The following is a 19,057-nucleotide window of genomic DNA, read 5'->3' on the forward strand; positions in this document are numbered from 1 at the left end:
CCTCAACCCGATAGAACACCTTTGAGATGAATTAGAGTGGAGATTGAGAGCCAGACCTTCTAGTCCAACATCATCAGTATGTGGCCTCACAAATGCGCTTCTGGAAGAATTATCAAAAAATCCCCATAAACTCTCAGAAGAGTTGAAGCTGTTCTAGATGCAAAGGGTGGACCTAGGAATGGGATGCACTTAAGCTCATATGTGAGCCAATGAAGATGAGTGAATACTTATATACTATATACTATATTGGCAATATATATATATATATATATATATATATATATATATATATATATATATATGCACACACACACACACACACACACATGCACAGAGTGGGAGGGACAGTGAGGCAGACAGGTATGCTCCTTTCATATGGAGTGATAAAGTCTGGGACAGCTGCCAGTCCTGAGGACGGGCTGTGAGTTTCCCAGAGATAGCACAGTGATGAAGTGGTCTGTCAGTCAATGTCTCTGCCCATGCCGTTTCTGCTGTCTGCACAGGGACTCGCAGAGAAGCCCATAGAACATTACACATAAACATGTTTCTGCCAGGTTAACTCTATAAAATAACTTTTACCATTAACACTGTCACATGCGATTCAACAGTAACATGAGATGAATATTCATAGCATATATGGAATATTTGGAGCGTAAATGGAATATTTTAGATAAAGTTCAAATGTAATACAAAGTTTTTGAATTTTTTTTACAGTTTTCACAGTCTGTTATGGCAAGCTGCCTATGCCACAACTGCTTATGTAGGCTTGGGATCAAGAACATTTTGAAATAACCGCATTTATGTAATCAACTATTGCCAAAAGACTGCTGGACACTATTACTCTAATTTAAGTTAATAGGAGATGCATAAAAGGTGTGCTTTATCACTTAGCAATCTTACCGTATAAGGCAGCATGTGTTCTCAGTGATTATCCCTACCTGCGTTCGTCCCTGAAGGTTATAAACTGTGCTTTAGAAGCCTCACAAATGTATGTGAGCAGGAAGCTCTTTTTGAGAAATGGTGAGACACAACTGAAACTACTGATTCATAATCACTTCGTGAACTCATTATGCCGCAGTCCCAGAGTTGTGTGTCTGTGTGCGACATAATGCATCTAACTGAACAAACAGTTTTGTCACTTTCTCACGCTGCAGTTCCTGCAGATGAATTTGTTCTCACGCACAAGCAAGTGCTCAAAGGAGGCCGAGCAGAGTCTTCAGCGAAGAGCGGCAGTACGAAGTCCGCGCGAAGCAGTAAGTCTTCCACACTGCAGTGAGAAACTAGGGAACATTCTTACTGTCACAACTCTGAACGCATTGCCGGGGATTGTCGCTTCGAGAGGGAACAGGAAAGAGACTAAAGCAATCAGCAGATCAAGTGACGTGAGCGTGCGGAGCTCCTGATGTCGTCATTACAGCGGGACAGTGCAGATCCCTGTTATCAGCCCTTTATTCTGGGTGGATTTGTGAGCCTGTCGGTGAATGGAGGCCCAAAGACTCTCGAGAGACACTGGGGCAGCTCAGTCCTTAATTCTGTCTGCTGTGCTGCCATGGTGTGCAGCTGTTTTTGAAGCACGTATGCTGTACATGAAGGATTTGAATGGGAAATGCGTGTCCAGATTAGCAAAACGATTCAAACTGACAGGGGTACAAATTTCATGTTGAGACTGTTTGTACGAGTTGAGAACGCTTGGAATATGAAGCATGTCGTGTTCAGTACATATCCTCCCGAATCACAGGGGGCGATAGAGAGATATCAGCAGACATTATAAGCAACATTGCAGAAATATTGTTGAGATACCAAAAAGGCTTGAAATGGAGGTGTTCCTCTGTTACCGTTCACAACATAAGGGACAGTAATCTTAATTATTTGTATTATTACTAATGTTTATTTCATTCTTTATATAACCTTTTTAATACATTTTAGACTTATTGTGACGGGCGAGAGAGTGTAAATAAAAAGGAAGTGATCATGCCCGTCAAAGGGGGACTACTGCTGCTACAGACAGAGGTGACCAGCAGGGGGCGTCCGTACCGTGACACTCAGTTATAATTTTATTCATATGTAAACAGGCATTGCCTTTTAATGTGCCATATTTGTCAATTGTGATTTTTCACCCCAATTGAAATTAGTCCTCCGCACTTACCCATCTGTGCAGTTAGAACACACACACACTAGTGATTACTAGGGGGCTGTGGTGCACACATGCCCAGAGGGGTGGACAGCCCTGGCCTGATGCCCAGGGAGCAGTTGGGGATAGGTGCCTTGCTCAAGGGTACCTCAGTCATGGCCTCTGGTTTAGGAATTGAACCCATTACCCTAAAGTCACAAGACCGGATCCCTAACCACCAGACCATGACCATAGACCTGCAAGTGTTATTTGTGCCTGGGTCGTCTCTGACGGTGAGATTTTCAGGAAATACTGGATAGAAAAGTGATACTGAATGTGAAATATGTACTGACCGCTGTAAGGGTATGTGTGTGTGATATATTAACATGCTGAAGACTTTATCATTGCAGCCTTGGCTAATCCCACTGCTGCTGTCGTGTCTGTGATGGTCTGTGTGCATTTGTATACGTTTCTTACTGGTGCTTCACTGCCAAACACAGAAATCCTGTTCATTCTGAAATTTTGATTCATTTTCTAAATTGAATCATTTGTCACAAACACCACAGGATGACAACACTGATCTCATTCAGTAGTTTCCATATTTATTGACATCCCTAGCCATTCCCATCACTGCTCTCCTGCACAGTATTAATGTTAGAAACCTGCATTTTGTACCAGTGCAGCTAATAGCAAAACCTGAATTACGTATGCCTGTGTAATTCATAATTTTTTTATCCTTAACCTGATGGGATGATTAGGCAAATTAAGATCAAATTTGTCACTCTTTCAGATTTGCTTCACTGTATGTGGAAATGTTTTCATATACACGCATAGTATATATTGTGAGTATAGGCGTGTGTTGCACAAATGTTTGGGCATGGCTGGTTACTATAGTGACTGACGTGACATCGGGTGGGCATGGCTGAGTGTGGTCTTTTAGATGGGTGAGACAGTCCGAGTGAATAAACGGGTGATCAAGTGAGATCTGTGTTTCGTTGTGTAGCTTCAACTGCATTTCCTATCTCAGTAGGACGCCTGCTGCAGAGATCACTCCCTGGTGACGAGCTCAATGCGGAATCATTTGCACTGATTACAAGCCTGAAAGCAGGTAGATTGTTTCTGTTTCTGTGGTGTGTGATAATAAAGAGTTCTTGATTCTAATTGCACATCCAAACCTTTGTCTTCCACTAACTTAAGAGCGCTTTACACATTTTGCTAGTCTAGCCAAACCTTTTACTAAATGTTTTACTCAGTCTGTACTTTGTAGGACATCTGAGTGTGATTTTAAATTCAACATTGCTAAAGTGCTTTTAAGTAGAGAACCTTCATTTTCTGCCCCTGAATTTTGTAAATCTTTCAAATTGGAGGTGGACCAAGTACAGAGGGAGTGGTGTGATGCTTTTCTAGGGAGATGCTGATGGAATAGATCATCCTCTGGGCTTTCTGTCACGGTTTCAGAGGGCTTCACCCCAAACACCTCGCCCAGGTGTTTGAACCTGATCCTCTGCTCCAAAATACTGATCACCTGTTTCTTTTTAGCTCAGTCACACTACATTAAGGGGTTATTTCACTTCCTGGTTGTGAATCAGCTCCATGTATGCTACATACGAGCAGCCGTTCCTGCCTGCTTCCCGTGTTTCTTACCTTCTTTTCCCCCCAGACGACACCTCCTGCCCAATCCCCTGGTGCTACTCAGGTTCTGCCTACTCCTGATGGCTTTTCAATGATGAGCTAGATCTTCCCTCCGTTGGATTATGCAAGCAAACCTCATCACTTGGGTTAACCATTGCCAAACTCTCTCTACCAGTAGCTAATTTCAATAAACACCTCTCATATTTGGATCTGTCAGCACTAAGACACTATTGGTTCTAATACATCGCCTGTAGTAGTGTACATAGATCACAATCTTTTGGTTTCCCTATCTAGAATATCCAATCAGATTGAATGGTTGATGAGGACTACAGTGTGGAGATAAGACAGTAAGGGTGGGGGGTTAAGCTGCAGCAGACGTTTCTTCATGTTCTCTTTCAGGGTTGTGAACACATGCTTGTTAATACACTGTCGCAGACGGCAATATGTAGATAAATAGACAGCAATATGTAGATGGAATAAAGGACAAAGTGTTTGTGTAAAAAAAAAGTCACATACTAATGTTGCTCTTTTTAGGGGGGGATGTTGCATATACAGTATGTTGCATGTATAACTATAGCATGTATATTGTGTGTATAATTATAGCATGTATATAGCATGTTTTCACAAGGTCTTGACTTCTCTGTACTTCTCAACGGTGCTTGTCAACCTATATTGTGAGCTGGTGGACAAACATGCCAGTGGTGGATATCCAAACAATCAGGATGCTTCTTGCCAAGAGGAGGTGGATGATCGAGCTTTTACCCAAGCTCCTGAGACATGGTCGCATGTGGCTTTGCTTTTGTTACTTGACTGTATGTGTGTATTGTTCGTTTGGGACTCTGTGTCAGCATCTGTGTGTGATTGTGCTACCTCAGGGCTGTCTGACTGTAGACTTTATTTATGTTACATCACCAGTTTTCACCACAAATGTCTTTTTTGTTTACTCTTGACAAAGTGTGGCCATGTGAACAGGATGCACTCGAACATTTGAGTAGCTGCTTGTTGAAGGATGCGTTCATGCAGTTGGAAAAATGCAACTGTGCGACATTAGCATGTTATTAATATTCATACATTAGCATGTTGTTAATATTAATACATTAGCATGTTATTAATCTTCCTGAACTATTCTCCCACTGTATTTGCTTGGACCAACATTGAGCTCGCTGCCATCGAAACAAGCTCCATGTCATTGAAGACACCTTAATTGATAGTTAATTACCTCTTGGTTGGCACTGTCATGGACAAGGTCATTGGTATGTGTGTATAATTTTCTGCTGCATGTAAATGTGACAGGCGGTTATGTCACATTTAGCTCAGGGGAAGAGAGGAGAGACAGCTGAATGAAGTCCTCTGACATTACAGTGCTGACAGGAGATCATCTAGTGGATGTGAATTAAACTAAACCAGCTCAAGCTGAAAGAAACCTGACAGCTGAGGCAAGGACAGTAACTCTGACCATTTTAACCAAATTTGATGACTAACTGTCTATTACACACTGTTTGTATATTCTGTATATTGTTTGTATATATGTACATTATGTGTGTAACATGGAAACACAAAACATGAAAACAATATCAAACAACAATTGACACTGAACATAGAGAAGACCAACACTTAAATACACCAACACGAGACCCACACTTAAATACACTAATACACAACAAGACCCACACTTAAATACACTAACACACAACAAGCACAACATATAACAATGAGCTGAGACACACGTACACACCGAAACACACACATAACTACATATATGGACATTGACAGACGTCCCAACACATATCTATATGTATATTTATCACTTTATGACTACAGTTTGCTTCTTCATGTTGGCAGGAATGGCACTGAGACAGACATCCAAGTAGCAAGAATCAATCATCTCAGCACAGCCAAGAATCAATTACCTCAGCACAGCCAATCATCAAACCCCTCAGCACAGCCAATCATCAAACCCCTCAGCACAGCCAATCATCAAACCCCTCAGTGTAGCCAAGGCATGTAAGCAGGACACCAAATTGTTCCAAATGGAAGAAGCCACAGCAGTTAAGATTCTGTTTGAGATGCTGTGGGATCTATGACCCTGAATAAGACATGTAGATATAAACAATATTCTGTTATTACAGGTAGCAAAACATCAGTGCACTACACAATATTTACAAACAAAATATTTTGGACAGAGGTTCTTCATCAGCTGTGAATGTGCTTCAGAGGTGTATATTCAAAATAGTAGATACTTAAATCATGGCATGGGGTTGGTGCGGATTTTCCTTACTTCCTTGCAGTAGTATGGAACATGGAATAAACATGATTTAGATGTCCAATACAACTTCTAATGGAGAACATCTGATAGCAGGCACCAACATCATGATGTTGAAGAGGAAGAAGGTTAATTTCTATTGTATCACAGCCAAGTGGAATGGACAAAATATCAATTCCATCCCTGAAGTGTAATGGAAGAACTTCAGATTAAACTGTATAGGGACAGCAAAACTTTAGATTAAACTGTATACGGACACCAGAACTTTAAATTAAGCTTAGCCAAAACCCACATGGAAACTTTGTGGTAAAACATTTCAAACCTTCTTTCAGTTTAAGCCCTCCATGGAGCACCCAAAGGTTCTAGACTCTGAAGCCTTACTCTTTTAACTACATACTTTTCACATTATGAGTGGTTAATAAATAATTAACAGTAGTTAATGCATAATATTAATAATCAATAATAAGTTGGAAACTAAATAATAATTTGGGAGTTTAAGAGGTTAAACATTTTCACAGTATAACATATGCACAGCCATTAACCTGGTTGAGCTACTCAATGACACCTTGATTACCATTTTGAATGTGGTATCCTTATTTATTAGTCTTTCCTTAGTTTCACTGAAGGAAAGAGCGTTACAGATACATGGAGTCAACCCACATATTTAGGAACTGTACACAAATTTATATACAAGCCAGTGTGTCAAAACAACTACTGATTTCACATCGTTCCTCCTTCACACATGACCTCCGTGCCTTTTCATCAAATATCTCATCAAATATCACTTTACACTGAAACTTGACCATTACAAGCATCATTATGGGACTTGTATGATAGGATTGTCTGAAATTAGCAACGCAGAAGAGTCCATGTGACTCTATGTGACACTGTTACCTCTTAGTCAAGTCATGTAACACAAGACCTAAACTTTTGGACCGGTAGCACTGCCATGCAGGAAGGAGAGAGGTTATGTGACTGTCAGAGTTCTCTACTTCAACCAAAGTAAAAAAAAACTAACTTGTTAAAGACCATCACCAGGGTGTCACTTCACATCATGTTAGGTTTTGACTCTGCAAAGCATATTCATCAAACTATATTCAAGAATCCCACGTCTGCAGCTATGATTAGTAGGGTGTCTGAAAGGTTGGTATTTCCTTTTTCTTTCTTTCTGGTTTCTTTCTCCTTTTTAAAAATCGTTTCTTGTGGAACCTTTTTCCCACCATGACCAATTAACTAGCATCATCAGCGATGGCAGGGACTGCACAGAAATAGAAGAGGCATTTCTATTACATCAAAGCTTGTCACACACCACAAGAAGCAGCCAATAAACTATTTAACTTCCTCTGCACATGAAGAAGGCAGAGGAACAGGTGTTTGATAATGAGCATGTGTATTTCAAAGGTATCACTTTGCATGTAATCTAGATTTCTGTGTGTATGTGTGTGCATGTGGGCTTTGAAAATTTGAAGTCTGTTAAAATAACCATAAAAACTGTTGAGGAAGATTCTAGTAACTCTTATAAAAGTGAAGAAATATAGGGCTTTTTAAAAATCAAACCCTCTCAACGCAGAGGTTCTCAGTTCAGACTTGCCAAAAATCCTCTTGCATAGCTGGAATCGACTCAAGTCCAAACCCGTGGTGCTTTTGAGCAGGAATCAATCCAGACAACTTAAGGAGGTTCACTGAGTTGATCTGAAGGTGCTACAGTTTCATAGGAGCTTAGAAGGGGTTGTACCTTTAATTGAAGGTGATCTCCACTGCTGGTTGGTGCTTTAAATGTGTGAGATTTCAGGGTGGTGGGTCAGAGAGGGGTCAGAAAAGGGTCATCTTAATTTTGATAGATCGAGATTGAAGTTCTGTTGACATTTCAAATTTCCTTGCATCCTTAGGTAAATATATCTCATGCCATGGAGAAAATGAATTCACTCATGAATTTAATTTATCTTGTGTATTGATGAAAGTGAAATTAGATTGACCCTAACCATGAACCACAGTGTGAACTTCTGGCTACAAGAGAGTGTGGCACCACAGAAATGCAATCAATTATAAAATATATCTATAAAGATTACAATATTTTAATTCAGGTAAATAAATGCAAATACATTTCTTCACCAAAACACAAATACATTGTTCACCCATTGTAGAATGGGATTTTCTAGTTTTATTGATGGGTGGAAATGTGTTTTGGCTAATAAAAGAAGACAAATCAATCTTTAACCTTGTAATTCCTTGAATAATTCAGGTCTCCCTGTAAATTAAATGATCCCGCACCGCTATGGGCAAGGGCCACAGCATGCTGCAAACAGTAGATTGCACATTTGAAAAGCTCTTCCAGTGAGGAGTCAGTCTCAGGTGCCCGTATTTAATCATTCTTCTGTGGATTTTGGTGATTTGCATTTCTTTCCCCGACTGCAGTGTTTTCATTTTTGCATGTGAAACAAATGTGATTTTATTTTGCTGTGAGCAGACTCGGAGAACTCATATCTTAACACAGAGTGCCGACGGCTCCACGCTAGTTTATTGATCAGTCAGCCAGGGTGAAAATAATCATTTTTCTAGTCAGACTCATGAGGAGAAAGATTTGATTTACACTGTGTTTGCTCATGACTGTTTTGGGAGTTTCTAAACATAAATCTAAGTGCATTTTATGGCTCTGTCTCAACTCATTCTCATTCTCAACTCATCATATTCTGAAGCTTGGGCACAACCGTTTGGCACCAGTGTCTCCACGCCGAAGGTGCCCTTTTACGTCAGAGTCCGACATGCACAGCAGTGCCATGAGGAATTCAAAGCTGATGGCAAAATGGCAAATGTAACCCAATCCGCTCGTGATGTTTAAAGTCTGGTAGTTTGTTGACCCTTGAGTGCTTGTGATATACTATTTTAATTATAGTTACTTTATTTCAGCAGACTTTTAAAATAATTGTTCAAAAACACCACCTGTTCTCCATTAGAATTGATCTGCAACAGATTGGATACCTATAAAGAATTGGTCTCTGCAGTTTGTTAAACTCTAGTTATTTGTTCATTCTATGAAGCTAGTCCTAAAGCATAAATATTATATCATTTTGATGTCGGCAGGATGGAGCAAGATATGACTGCTGAGAAAGAAGCGTGTTTTCTCTCATACTCTGTGTGTCAGTAAACTGGTCAATGCAGTTTCCTGACTCCTGAATCTGAACCTGACAACTGAATCAGAACCTGATTCCCGAAGGCTGAATGTCTCTCAGTGCGAATAATGAGTTTATTTGTTCTCCCTGTCAAAATAAATGACCAAAATAAGAGCACAATGGTGATCTGACTAAAAGCTAAAAGTGAGACACACTAGCAGTAAGAGTTGAGGCACGGAGATGCCAACGAACAGAACCAAACACATCACATCACACTGGACATCATCTAATTGCAGTGCAGGCAAGTGCCTGGAGGGGGCAGTGTTTGAGGAGAGTACCGGAGGACTTACATAGTCCAGACATAAAGAGGCAAACGAGGCACAGGTGTCCAATTATCAGGTGATTGTGAACAGGTCAGGTGCAGTGTGTGTGTGTGTGTGTGTGTGTGTGTGGGTGTGTGGATTGAGGCAGGTAGTCCCTTAGGCAGGATACCTGATGCACCTCAACAGAAATGCAATATGAAGAGCTGAGCTTCACATGAATTTAAGGTACCACAGAATTTATTAGTGTAATACAAGCCAATTAGTTACACATTAGTTTGATATACATAATAAATAACAAAATTGCAACATGCAAAATACTACCCCATTGTTACCTATTAAACGGACACAGAGAGAAATATACAGAGAGAGACGGAGAGGGAAAGAGAGGAAAATAGAGAGCAGGGTGGAGGGAGTGATCTCTCCAAACCTAACTGTAGAGTTCTCCATCCCTTAGCTCACACTATCTCCACTCCAGCTCTTCACCCAGGCCCGGACTTCCTTCAGAACCAAGAACAGGGTCTGCCACCACTGCCCAATCAGAACCGATCCCACATTTATGGAGTATCACTCCATAATAGGAAAACAGCCACAGGAAATCACACATAGTATTCTTGAATAACAAATGACCATTTGTGCTGCATTAGTGCCATAATAGTGCCAAGGTGTTGTGACATTTTCCCATGATTGCGGTCTATTGTCACGGGGTATGCATTTTTGTGCGTTTTGCACATTTTCAGATTTCAAAAGTCCAAATTTGCCATATAAGCAAGTTAGCACTCTGTCTTTCTCTTCTCCCAGTCCCAGTGTATTGAGGTACAGCAGATGGTCATAGAGCACCCTTGTCCTAATAATGCTAATGCCTGCTGAGTTTCGACACTTCTACATAAAGAACAGGGGATTCAAGATCCATCTACTGTTAGGTGAAGACTTACCCATCCAGGATGTAACAGGCCTGTTCTCATCAAAGCATGTAGAACAACACGGATCACAATGAGCGTAGACTGAAGCAGCACATCACAACTGAAAAAAAGTATTTTCAGTCCAGTATCAAAAATCTCAAAGACATTTGAAATTAATTAAATGTGGCCATATCAACCCAAGATGGCCGTGGCCGTACACTTCATTACAGGTCTCCTGGAGTCCGAGGGTAATGCCACCATTCTGTCCATTGTTGATCAGTTTTCCAAAATGGTGCATTTAAGTCCCCTCTCAGGTCTCTCCACAGGTGAAAGGGTTACAGGGTTACTTGAGGACATTGTATCAGAGGGGTATGTTTAGTTCACATCCAGCGTATGGAGAGAGTTTACTGCAGGGTCAACCTCCCCTATATCCATGGAATCCATCAACCTCTGTTCTGTTAGAAAGATAGACTGGCCTACAATGTGCTATAGCATCCTAATGACCCAAGAAAAGTAATCTAAGGTAGAGATGTACATCAACATGTACATCGAGTATCAGCACCCACCAAGTATGGTAGAACGGATGACAATGGCTTCACCCAAGGTATTTTAGCCCCTACACCATTAAGGAACGGGACAATGAGGTCACATACTGGGTCATCCTACCTGCTGGTAGGGGACGGACCCGAAGAACATACTGGGTGCCAGTTGCCCAGATCCCAGACACAGAACCGGTGGCATCTTTCCACTGTGCCCGACCTTCTAAGGCCACTCTTTGTTGTCCTGGACCACCTTCTCCTCCCAACCCTCGGCAGGCCCTTCAAGTGGGGGCTACTGAAATACCGCGACCCACACCAAGCCAAAACACACTCACACACATTCATCCTCCTCCATCCACTCAGACACCTCCAGCCCAACAATTATCAGTCACTCCACCAATCACTACACGTCTACTTCCGTGTTCACAATCACCCATTAGCTAATCATCACTTATACCTGCATTGCGATACACCACATGACCATCCTCTCTCCTGCCTGAGACCACTCAGTCTGTTATTTGCCTTTTTTACCTTTTGTTTAATTACTATTTTCTTCATTCCTCTGTTTGTCTCTTTGTTCCTTTATTCATAAAAACCCAATTTTGTTTCATTTCACTCATACACCACTCCTTTGCTCAAAATGTTACAGTAAAGTTTTAAAATATAATGTAAAAGCATTAAACTATTATCTAGAACAAAAGAAGATCAAAATAAAAGTGATGGTAATAACTATAAATGTAATATTAAATGTGATAAATATTCTCTTTAGGAGATGTAATGGGAAAGGTACATTCTCCAAATCAGTAATAAAGTGTTTCGAAAGCAACAATGGAATGAATGATTAGGGGTTGCCCTGAGTGTGTTAGCCAACAGTGTTGCTATGTGTGTGCCACCTGTTTCCTTAGCATGCTTCTGCCAGAGCCAGTATGAGAAATTAAACGTCATCACTTTATTAACAAGTGATGGTCAAGACTAGGATGATCCTTCAAAGCATCTGTGTTTCCCTGGTAACCTCTCTCGTGTCTATATTTTGGTTTACTTCCTCGTTTTCTTTCTTTGTGTGAGAACTTTGTTTTTAGTTCTGCCCCCTTGTTTAGATCTCCACCCCTCATTGGTTCCACCTGTTCCCAGATAGGCCCTAGTTAATTCATGTCTTGCAGACTAAGGCTCAAACATCATCATCATCACTGTCTGTGCCATATTGGGGGGAAGAAATCCTGTTTGACTAAACTCTGCTTCAAAGGAAACCCTTGACATAGAAGACATTTGACCTTTTGGATCATCCAGGGACTCCCCGTCACCTACCCAGGGATGGCAGAAGGTCAGTAGCTTCATCACATCACTTAGATTCAAACACAACCCTGAAAAAAGCTGATTATTCACTCTGAGTCACACACACTACATGCCTGGACGAGGCAGCATGCCAATCACACACCCTTCCTCACATGAAGAAGAAGACGTGGTTCTCTGTGGTATTTATCAGTAATCTCTGATCTTATCAGGAATTTATCAGGAATCCCTGGTCTGAATTTGTATAGCATTCAAAAATCCTTTATGAATATGCTAAGTATTTCAGCAACTATCAGCAGATTACCAGAGTAAGGGATATAAATCAACAAAAAATTGCCACATAAGGTCAGTTACTGCAATATACTCAAAACATACAATTTAAATTATATTTACTTTATATAAATATAAAGAATATATTTACATGTTTAATTTTACATGCTCATTTGTTATAAGAGAATATTATATTTATATTGCAACCTATAACACCTCACAGTAAAACGTTAACAGTTTTATCACCCTTCTCCAACATATTGTCTGTAAGAGTCAGAGAAAGACAAATGAGTGCAGAAAGGTGTGAAGGGGTCAGACAGAAAGGTGAGTATCTGTTCTCTCCTCCCTCTCCTCTGTTTCATGCTGTGTCAGCAGTGCCCTGGCAGTAGGTGTTTCTGACAGATCTGCTTGAACTTTTCATCTCAAACTGCCAGAGCGATGAGATGCTGTTCTGCTACACTGATTGGGGGTCAGTTATCAGGGTCAATTTTCAGTACCCCTCCCCTAATGTTAAAGCAAATGAATGGTCTTGGAACAGGGGAAGATGGAAGGTCTAACACCCCAAGAGTCCAACAACCTAATTCTAACCCTCATAGGATATATATGGAGAAAATGTCAGTGAGCAACACACACACACACACACACACACACACACAAAGTACATACACACATACACACACACAATGCTACAATTAAATACATTTGCTTTGTTTTACACATTTTAAGTAATCACAAATGTGAAATGGTCATACATTCCATGTGGATCATAGTGTGATCATATTGTTAATGCATGGTTTAAACAATGTGCAAAATATGTAACATATTTCAATATATGTAGTCAACATTCCTAGTCGTACATTATTCATCGCTGATAGTTTTACACAGCTGGGGCAGCTGATGAGTTAGAGGCACATACTGTGATGAACTTGTCCCTGTTTACCGCACCCTGCTGAGGTGAGAACAGTGGTACAAGAGAAATCTTGTTGTTCCTCTTTGCATAGAGGGCGGCCATAATTAGTCCTGATAATTATTCACGTGTCCGTGAATCTCTGTGTCACTGCCAATCCACCATTAGTTAGGTCAGGTACAATTTGTCACACAAGACATAATTAATGCATTGATAGTGCAGAAAATCTCTGTCTGAGTTCCTGTCCTGATATTGTCCCCTTTTGCTCTTAATATAATTATTGAGGCTCGTATAAATACTCTAGTTTTTATTATTATATGTACTTTTGTATCCTTTCTATTTGAACGGGGCAGAAGGAAGCTGACTGTTGTAGCACTTTGTGAACCCCTCGAAAGCACAGGAGTCCAGAGACCAATTAATATGGTCCATTTCTGAATAAAAGGTCCATTAAATGAAATGTCTTAATTATTCAACAAAGAAGGCCAGCAGGTTATAGCAATACCAGTGACAGACTTGAGCAATTATAGTTATCTGTGCACGGTGGTATTCAGGAACATGCCCATTGTAATCTCACATGTACACACACACACACACACACACACACACACACACACACACACACACAATCTAGGATGTGTTCATGGCAATGACCATTACCCCAAGAAACAAACAAAATACTGACATTTATTCTGAAGACCATAAACCATATTACAGTGGAAACCTCAGATTGCCTTTTTTATATAAATGTGCATAACATTTCTTGGAAGAACGTCTGTGTTTTATTTTGTTAGGCCTATGGATAAAGTGCACAAGCAATCTACCTAATGTTTCATTTTGTATGAATATGTACAAAAAATTTGAATATTTTAAAAATAAAATGATCCTGGACATCTAAATTGTTTTTGAATCAGTTAATATTTTCTAAATAAAGTTGCATTATCTCCAAAGCTACTGTTACACTAATGTAGTGTACAAACGTAAAACAATACGACTTCCAGAAAAACATACCAAGCAACCATACTAAGGTAACCATACTAAGGTAATCATACTAAGGTAATCATACTAAGGTAACTATACTAAGGTAACAATACTAAAGTAACAATACTAAGGTATTTTATCTCTCATCTGAAATACAATGAGGATTCGATTTAAAGAGAATTAGGATCAAATCTTAAAACATTTGTCTTCTCCATGACATAAAAGTCAGACGTGTGATTTATCAAGTAGCAATCCAGCTTGATCAGCTCAGCTCAGGCAATGCATGTTATGAATGATCATCCTGGCTCTGCCTATAAACTGCTACATAAAGAATCATGACACCCTCATTAGCTGAGTATCCTCCCAGCCTCCTGCCCGTACAAAGGCAAAATGATTCCATGGTCCTTTTCATGCCTGTGTATCTTACACAAGCATCGCGTACAGGCAATATATTCTGTGATAGAGCAGCTACGCATTTGAGGATGCCACGATGTTGTTGTTATGATAAGAAAACAAATAAGCAAAAAACAAACAAACAAAACCACTTAGTGCTGTATTTCTTTGTTTCTTTTTTCATTACCAAACTGAAATATGTTGATAATCTCTAAAGACATGCCTTGGAAGCACAACAGAACTTTGTAAACACCTTAAAAATTCATGCTCATTAGGCCCACATACAGAGACACCAGCCCTGAAGCTTGCCCCTCCCCCTGACAACATGCCCCGCCCATGGCGAGCTGCTCCAGTAGAAACGGATTTTCTGGAGTCAGCAGTAATACGGTATAAAAGCCAAAGAGAGCCAGGAAGGGACCCAGCTCATACGCTGGAGGCAAGAGAGGTGAGGTGAAATGGAGAGGGTGGGAAAGATGGGAGAGAGAGAGGGAGGGAGAGAAGGAGAGAGAGAGAGAAAGAGAGAGAGTTGGAAGCCAAGGGCACCCTGACCCATATTCTATAACAAAGCCAAACACATAATATCAGCTGTTGATTTTGGGATAATTAGAAAATAGACAGACAAGGCCAAAACTAATGAAGAAGAGAACACGGAGGACATTTCTTTCCAGAGAAAAACTTTCCAGAAGTTCAGTCGCAGTATGGCAGACTGAACATTAGAGACACGCAAGGAAAATATAACCTGAACTCCAGTGAGGCTAAAAGTTATTGCATCTGTGATTGACAGAAAACTGGGGATATGGGTGTGGTAAGTAAAGTTAGGAAAAACTTTAAATTAAAAATTTAGTTAAAAGAATGTAATGTAACTATTCTCTCATACTGTAAGCAAAAATAAGTGTAACATATATATACCTAAATATTTAAAATATAACCACTGGCTCTAGTGAAAATGAAAACTGCCAACACAATAGGCAAGTCAAACTTTTATATCACTGTTTAATGATAAGATTTGGTTTCATCATCAATCCAATTAGAAAACCCTAACTAACTAATTTTACATCATGAATCATAAATCTTTTCACCAGCAGTAATTTTTTAACTTTTCTGTAGTTTCCTGCAAAGTATAAACAATGTCATTTTGACATTTAAAGCTAATCTACGCAACCTATTTTGGATAAAATGTATTTACATACTGAGAACTCTCACTGAGAACTCTGTAGTTGTGCTGAGATAAACAAAAAAAAATTCACCCATGATTCCCCCATATTAAGTGACGAGGAAACATCAACGGCACTCCTGCCTGTTTTGGAGGGAAAAGTTAAAAACTGAGGGTGTACTCCCTCAGCAGCTAAGCATGATGGGAGTTAGCAAAATCGGCACAAGTTAGAACAGCTTTAAAGGGCAGTTTTAAGCAGGCAGTTTTAGGTTGACCAGGCAAGTCCTCCAGGCAGAGTGCCAGCCTGCACCTGTCAGATGGAACGCAGACATAGGTCCTCTTAAACTTCACTTATTGGAAGACCTGCTTCTGGCGCAAGAGACATCAAAAGGTATCGAGAGCACACATATCTTTGGAGGGGGGTGGGGTGGAGAGGGGTGGGGTAGAGGAAGGTGGAGGGAGGGGCCGTCTGTGTCATTTTGGGACATATGGAAATAACTGCATGCCACTGGGCAGCACAGAGATCTGCTCTCTGCATTTTGGTGAAACAGCTTTATCGTTTCTCCATAAGACTGCTCAGTGGAGCGTGGACTACTGTTAAGCCATGGCCCCATGTTCTGGTCTGCTGCTCAAAACCAATTAAAAGACAAAAAAAAAACACAAGTTTAATTATCATCTCTGCTTGGCTTTGCCATGCATGGCTGGTGCAAAACGCCATTGACAAAACAAGTAGCGAGCTGGTTCGAGCTTGCTGTTTGGACTGAAACCATAATGAAAGTGGAGAGGCACAATCTGAAGTTTTCAATACTTCGTTGTTGATAGTCACGTTTTGTTTATAGCTCCCAGACCCAAGAGCTCCATTTCAATGTGTAATTGTGAATAAGTATGAACCCACTTTGATCTGATTGTTACACAGTTTTAAACAAACACGTCAAGGCTTACGCTTATGCTGCCTTCATGAAAAAAAAAGTCAGCAGTATACTCTTAAGAGAAAAATGTCAACTGAATTACAGAGTGAATTACAGAGCTCGATGTGCAGAATATCACATTATACCTTCCAGTGACAAAGTTAGTTATGAAGAAATTAACCAAAAATCAAGAGGATAAAATGTCAAGGATATTCTTCCCTGAAAAAATAACTCTTTTCTAAAGTAATTTGATTTACAAAGGGACCAATTTCATTTTTTTACGTGACCACAGAGCAATTCATCTTATATTATCATTAAATACCAATAAAGGTGGATTAATTCATTTTCAGGGCTGGTTGCTGTTGGCATCAGCCCGACTGTTCTGTGTGTTGCTCTGTGATCTCAAATCTATTCTGTACGTATTTAAAGTGTAAAACCTGTATTTTGAAACTTTCTTTATTCCGTTTGTTAAGAAAATCTCTAAGCAACAGGCAATGGACCTCCTGAAATTGTGCCAGCATCACCAGCTGTGGTGACCAGTTACATTTGTGTTATTTGTTCAGGAGACGGAGGGTCATGCAAAAGCATGAGTCAGTATTTGCGTACATTTTAAGACTCTGGCTACCCGGCGGTTTTGTACTTGTGTCTCGTCTTTGGGGAGGGAGCGCATATGCCCATGTCACACATTACGTGCCACAGGGCCGGCGTGCTGCTCATTACTACACCTGTGTCGGGGGCTCCGTGTAATTAAGCCATGGGAGAGCCTCCTGGCTGGGTTAGTATCAGCACGTGAGCAGACACATGGGAGTGGGTGGGTGGGAGCTTATTTGCAGGAGACACAATATGGCAGTGCTGCAGTTTCCTGTGAAAGATGTATTGTACACATTGTTTACAAGCTGTGGAAAATAGTGGATTTATCTGTTTATGGTATCTGCATATGCATCTATTTAACTTCTAGCCTTCTTCTTTAAGCGAGTGTACAAAACTGGATTTGCATAGACGCTTAATATCCGCAGGGCAGTACACTACTTTCACAATGTATTGTGATAATTAGATGAGCACTACAGATGAAGCTATTCAATTATGATCTTCTCCGCTTCACCCCACATGATCGCCCTACGCCCAGCCTGCTGAGCATGTTGGTGGTAAACCGAGCAAAGCCTACACCTCTCCTCCACCTCTTCTCCACCTCTCCTCCAGCTTTGACCACAGTCAAAGTTCAGTGCATCTGCCAATTTCACCACCCCCCACCAAATCTGCCCCCACGCCCCCAATCCGCCCCAGTCTCACCCCTCTGGAGAGACAGCAAGTCTGAGCAAAAGATCTTTTTTTCAGTCAGGAGCCATTAATACCCTCTGTGACAGGCACATATTATTCATCAGCCTTGTTTATTATGCATCAAACAGCAGAGCAGCTTAATCAGGCCAAGCCAGTTATCCTAATCAAGGAGAAATAGACAGGACATGAACTGTATAACAAGGAAGGAAGGGCAGGGAGAAGAGGAGAGCGGACAGAAGAGTGGCAGAGAGGGAGAGGGAGAGAGAGAGAGAGAGAGAGAGAGAGAGAGAAATCAAGAGAAGTGGGGGGGGATTTTGTTCAGTGTTAATTTCCAAACTGCAGCAACTAATGGAGCAACAACTGACCCCAAACCAAATGTTTGCCTTTGACAGCTGTGCTGTAGAGCAGTGGGAAAAGTGAAAACACTGTCCCCTGGGAACGACTTCATAAATATGTTTTGTTTTTTGTTTTATTTATTATCACACAGAAGGGACAGCTGTTATTATGAATATCAGCACGGCTGTGGTTCGGTCAAAGTCCCTCGTCCTGCACGGTCTTGTATGAGAGTATCACCGGCGTGCTGATATTCAGAATAACAGCTCAACCTTGAGTGTGACATTGCTTTGAAACAACATTTCCACACGTGCCATTTATTAGTTTACAATAATAATAATCAACAACAGATTATGATACATTTGTTTGTTTAATTATTTGGTTGACTCCGCCAGCACAAATAGTTCTGCAACTGGACTGTTGCCAAGCAACACAAACATTGTTCTGCACACTACATTGCCACTACCAGGTCTACTACGTTAGTGCAGGCCAGGTACTTTATATTGTGCACATTAATCTGTATGTTTTCACTATTATACATCCAGAGAAATAAAGGCAGCAGTGAGTATATCAGTGGTTAAGGTACACAGCTATAGAAGCTCGCACAACTTCCAGTCTCTGAGCCCCTGAGGTAGGCCCTTAACCCTTAATTGCTCAAATTGTGTTCAACT

Source organism: Brachyhypopomus gauderio, chromosome 16, assembly GCF_052324685.1.
Source record: "Brachyhypopomus gauderio isolate BG-103 chromosome 16, BGAUD_0.2, whole genome shotgun sequence".
NCBI lineage: Eukaryota > Metazoa > Chordata > Actinopteri > Gymnotiformes > Hypopomidae > Brachyhypopomus > Brachyhypopomus gauderio.